At 33.2% G+C, this 6,000-nt stretch overlaps 1 protein-coding gene across 23 annotated transcripts in view; it reads left to right on the forward strand.

Moving 5' to 3' along the window:
* Nucleotides 1–6,000, forward strand: part of HDAC9 (histone deacetylase 9) — a 900,368-nt gene that overhangs the window by 512,111 nt on the left and 382,257 nt on the right. The gene's annotated exons all lie outside the window — the stretch shown is intronic.

Here is a 6,000-nt window from a genome sequence, read left to right on the forward strand (position 1 = left end):
TGGTTTTCTACTGAGCCTCAACCATTTACCACAAAAATGAGAATAATACACTTTAACATTTTTTGACAAATATTTTACAGACCTTAAATTTTAATTGTTCTTGTGTTGAAAGCAGGTAAGGCCAAAGCTACCTTCTGAGTGAGTGACTTGCCTAATATCTCATGGATAATAATAGAACTCGAAGTGAAATTATACCTGATAATCTCATGCAGTTATGTTAACATTTATTTAGGGGAAATAGCACAATGAAGCTTTTATTGGGAATTTAGTAAACAGTTCTGTGGCTCTGAGGATTGTATTTGTTGTCCCATCTTTGTCTCCTTTCTGAGCACTCTGATGTGTATATATTTAATGTCTTATATACTCTTACTGCTATAATAAATATGATTAAACCTTAAATAGATATACATATAAATAGCATTTGTGTACATTCTATTCTAAATCTCATGTTGTTTGCCAAAGGCAGTTCTTTAGAGAGTAGTAAATTTAAAAATGTTTATCTCCACAACTGATCTGAAAAGATATTCATATAAGATAGCTTGGTCTATTGTATTTGACTCAAATCTATGGGAAGAAGTATAGATTTATTTATTTTATATATGAAATCTGCCGAGTGAAAATAATTTCAAATAATTATATTCATTTTCCCAAGCAATTTTGAGTAATTAAAGTGAATATAGATTATAAAAACACATGCTGAAGCTATTTTGTCATGTTATTTACCTGTAGCATTATAAAGATTTAAAAATAAAATTAATTATGAATAGAATTTGTTACTCATCGTCTATCCTGTATTGTACCAGGCACTAGGAAAGGATGTTTAAACACTGCAAAAGAACCTGTGCTTTTTAATTTAAATAGCCCAAAGATTTTTGCATGTCTACTAAATGATGATATCAGCATTATAAAATACTTTAATAGAAGTCTATTCAAAGGCAAGGATAATTGATTTTTATGCACTGCATCAGAATTTCACACTATTGTCTACAATCAGAATGTCTTTCTTGTAAAGAAACTTTTCTACGATAAAAGAACAAAAGCAAAAAGTGAGCCTCTATGTTATTTCTAAAACATGAGTATACTTTATGAAAAGTGATCTATAAAGAACATGAGTTTTAGAATGTGGGGACTTTGATCTGCAGACTTGACATTTATTTGTGAGTTGCATGAGTAGGAGCTATTTACTGAAGTTATGTAGATACTAACCCAGGTCTTAGGGCAGTGACTGGCATTCAAGAGTCCAAGGAGTTACTAAAAGGAAAGAAAAATATGGATTCCCCTTATGGTAGGGGGTTACTGATGAGTGATACAGTTACATTCACAGGGAAAGCCTTCTTTCCTGCTGAGCACACAGCCTTTGAATATATCCTTACCACTGGGAATATTGAAAACTGACTGCAGAACTGATATTGACTTTGAAAAGAAGTGGAATTTGGGAACATTAAGCACACAGAGAGAAAATCTAGTATTTTTAATACTTAAGGAGAAGTACTAGAAACCCATACTTTGTGCCCCACTGTTGCCATGCGAACAGCTTAAGGTTTTTCCTCTGTGAAGAATAAATAACAAGCTGTTAATTTATTCTCATTGAAATTCTCAATCCACAACAAAATTTAAAAAGAAATCCTGCTTAGGATATATATGTAACAAACCCTATTTAATTCTGTACAAATATGCAAGACATTTTCTTTGCCTTATTATGTGCTATATAATAATACTGAAAATCTCTGTTCTTTTCTAGAGGTATTTTTTCTGCGTTTGCTCAGTATTTCATGTTTCTTCCTTTTATGTTGAAAATATGATATTTATGAAGTGTCTGGCTGTTGATCTGTAATACTAAACATTTTCAAGCATTGTAGTAATAAAGTTCTTGAACAGCCATTAATACTTTAATAACTCTATAGGGGTTTCAAAATATTCCTTAATTCAATTCCCATCGTCTGTTTAAGAAAAGTAAGATATAATTAAATACAGATGCTTTCTACACACTATCTAAAATACTTAGAGATACCCTTTATTAATTACAAAATAGATGGAACTCTTTCAGCTTTTATAAATATAATCCATTTGGTGTCTTTACAATTCCATTGTGAGAAAACTTAAGACATATATTTGCACTAAAAGAACAATGCTGAAATGTTGTCAAATAATAATTTTTACTTCAACATTTATTGTATTTCAGTGATTCAAAAGTCTTTACAAACAAAGTAAACAACAAAATTTTACCTTAATAAAACATATGTGATGATTGGGTAAACTGTTTAAAATAATTTGTATAAAGCTGCATTATACTAAATGAAATCTAGAATAGTATCATTGATCACAGAGCATAAACACCAGCACAGCTACTGTAGAGTGATGCTTTGTTATTAGAGCCAGATTCTAAACCTCTGCTGTCTGCTTGGATTTCATTGAACTCAATCTTAGAGTTAAAAGACTTGTTAAATGAGTGTATTCTATCATTTGATCTATGTATGATACTATTTTAGTTTCTTTTAAATCTACATCAGCAATATGTATTAGCAAGCAACATTTATGAGAGTAGAACTGGAATCAGAGTTAGAAAAGTCCTAATGATCTTACATTGACTGAGGTAGCCCTAGGGATGTCCCTTAAGCAGTGAGCACAATTTGGAACCTCTCTTGACCTTTAAAGACCTTCCGAAGACAGTGATAACCCAGGAACAGTTAACTACAGAAATCTCATTTGCCGCAGAAATCTGACCTATGTCACACAAAGTGGACCTTTACTTCCTTCCCCTTAGGAGAATCACAGTTGCTCCTAGAATTTGGGCATTTTAGCAACATGAAATTATATTAAGAGTTGGCTCTACATGCCTATTCCAATTCACTTTTCTTTAAAACATAGGAATGGAGTGTCTTCTCCTCCTTTCATAACAACAGACATCAAAGGCTTTACATAACTAGTTTTGAATTGGTTTGAATTTTTATATTTATTGGCCACACTTAAAGTAGTACTTCCTTCTAGAATTATACTTTATAATTTCTTTTGTTCTATAACATAAGGGTGTGTTGATAGGAAAAATTTGGAATATTTTACTAAACGTACTTTGGCTGAAAATAGTATCATTGCTGTAGTAGATGACTTTATTGTTTTTATATAGTATACTGCTGGACTGATAATAAACTATCAAGTAGGGAAAGGAAGTTTTGAAAATAGTACATATTTCCTGGCATTTTGGAAATGGTACTTATTTCTCGCAGAGATTCTACATATGTGGTGATTTTGAACTGACCTTCAAAACCATTTGGATTTTCTTCCAGTGAGTGTGTGCATATGTTTCATAAAATATTGTGATAAAAATTTTTAGAAGTTTTATGCTCCATTATATTATTGAGGTTTTACCCAGTGAACTTTGGCTTTCTTTGAATATTACAGCCTTTCCATTTAATACTTCTCAACAAAGTGAGTTGGCTGGCTAGATTAACCTCTTAAAGTACACAATCCATATAAAGCTTTGCTTGGGCTAATAAGAGGTTTTTCTAGCCCCACTGAAAAATTTATTTTAATGGTCAGCAACACTAGAATAAGACTCAAAGATGGAAAGGGTCCAAACATAAGTGAAGGTTTTGGAAGGCCAATATCATTTTCCATACTGAGTAAATTGGAAAGAAGGCAGAGATGAGATATGCAGCTTTATAAATTTCCTCTTGGTATAGCAGTCAGCAGTTATGTTCTAGTACCTTGATGACCTATTCAAGTCATTATAATGAAAACAACAATATATTTTTTAATGGTTTAGAAGATCTCTTCTTCTCTCTCCCTCTTTCTGTACCTCTCTGAATACACTTGTGCATGTGTACATTGCATACATGAACATTATACACATTTCTGCAAAGATATCACTAAGATGGCTTAGGCTTATAATGATATTTGCTCAAAATCTTATTCAAGGTTGACAAACATAGAGCATTTTTATATATTTTAGGACTCTATCTTGGTTACATTGTTTTGACTAAACTTGTTTAAAAATATTGAAATATACTCTAGTAATGAATTTTATACCAGTTTTCTCAGAATTGAGAAGTAATATGGCCATTGTAATTCAGGCTTTGAATCCACACATACCACTTGCAAATTTGGCTCCTCATTCTTGAGTGATTAAACTCTCTAAGCCATGATTCCCTCATCTGTCAAATGAGGAAAATAATTGCACTTGATTTCCACAGTTATTTTGAGAATGTAATTAAATAATGCATGGAAAGCACTTAGGATCATACCTAGGATTTAAGGAGCGCTTACTCTTGATTGTATGTTGGTAGTTGACAAGGAAATTTTATTTATTTCTATTATGTCAAAACTAAATCTCTTTTTGTTGTAGAAGGTCTTTTTAATGTCTTACATTCTTCCACCTTTATTAATAAAACAAGTCAACTAAAAAGAGGGATCAGTATTTTCTTTTTAAGCTATGGGCAACTCCCAGGACTATTGTCAAAATGGGGATAAAGTTCTTTGTTAATTTTGCATATTCTCTAGCTTTTAAAGTTCGCAATGGTATCCAGAGGAAGCAGCAGGCTGCATGCCTATAGTCCTAGCAACTCAGGATGCTGAGGAGGGAGGATTGGTTGTCCCAGGAATTTGAGTCTAACCTGGGCAACATAGGGAGATCCCGTCTCTTAAAAAATAAAATTAAAAACAGAACAGCAGGCTTGTTTTTGTTGTTTACCAGAGGAGGAAGTTTGATTGATGATCTGTGCTCACTAGGGTCAGAGTTTTAATTTCTGCTATTAACTTCATTTTTAAACTTTACTTTTAAGAAAAGTTTTAGATTTACAGAAAATCAAACAGCTACATTGTTGCCTCCTCCCAACCCCTAGATTTCTGATTTTTTAATATCTTGCATCAGTGTGGTACATCTGTTGCAATTAAGGAACAACTATTGATACATTATTGTTAATGTAGTCCATAGTTTATATTAAGTTTTACTCTGTGTTGTAAGATTCCATGAGATTTAACAACTGCATCATGTCATATATCCACCATTACAGTACAATATAGAATAGTTTTACCACCCTAACAATGTTCTGTGCCCCACCAATTCATCCTTCCCCACACCCAACCTTTGGTAACCACTAATTCTTCTGCTGTCTCTATAGTTTTGCCTTCTGGGGAATGACATTGAGCTACAATATGTGGCCTTTTCAGACTGGCTTCTTTATTTGGCAATATGCATTTAAGATTCTTCCATGTATTTTGGTAGGCTGAAGCTTTTTTTATTACTGAATAATATTCCATTGTGTGGCTGAACCACTGTTTATCCATTTACTTCTTAAAGGATGTTTTTGTTGCTTCCAAATTTTGGTGATTATGAATAAGCTGCCATAAACATTCATATGCAATCTTTATGTGGACATGTTTTCAACTCAATTGGGTAAATACCTAGGAGTGTATTAACGGGATCTTATGGTAAGACTTGTTTGTTAAAAAAACAAAAACTAAAACAAAACTGTCAAACTGTCTTCCAAAGTGGCTGTACCAATTTGTATGCCCACCAGCAGAGTTCCTGTTGCTTCACATACTTGCCAGCACTTTGTATTTTCAGTTTCTTTCTTTTTTCTTTTTTTTTAATTGTAGTCATTCTAATAAGTATGTAGTGATTTCTCATTGAGGTTTTAATTTGTAATTCCCTAATGATGAGTGGTGCCAAGCATCTCTTAATATGCTCACTTGCTGTCTCTATATCATCTTTAGTGAGGTGTCTTTTTAGATATTTTACATTTTTTTAATCGGGTTGTTATCTTATTGTTGAGATTTAAGAATTATTTGTGGCCGGGCGCGGTGGCTCATGCCTGTAATCCCAGCACTTTGGGAGGCCGAGGCGGGTGGATCACGAGGTCAAGAGATCGAGACCATCCTGGTCAACATAGTGAAACCCTGTCTCTACTAAAAATACAAAAAATCAGCTGGGCATGGTGGTGCATGCCTGTAATCCCAGATACTCAGGAGGCTGAGGCAGGAGAATTGCCTGAACCCAGGAGG

Source organism: Cebus imitator, unplaced genomic scaffold (assembly GCF_001604975.1).
Source record: "Cebus imitator isolate Cc_AM_T3 unplaced genomic scaffold, Cebus_imitator-1.0 Scaffold45, whole genome shotgun sequence".
NCBI lineage: Eukaryota > Metazoa > Chordata > Mammalia > Primates > Cebidae > Cebus > Cebus imitator.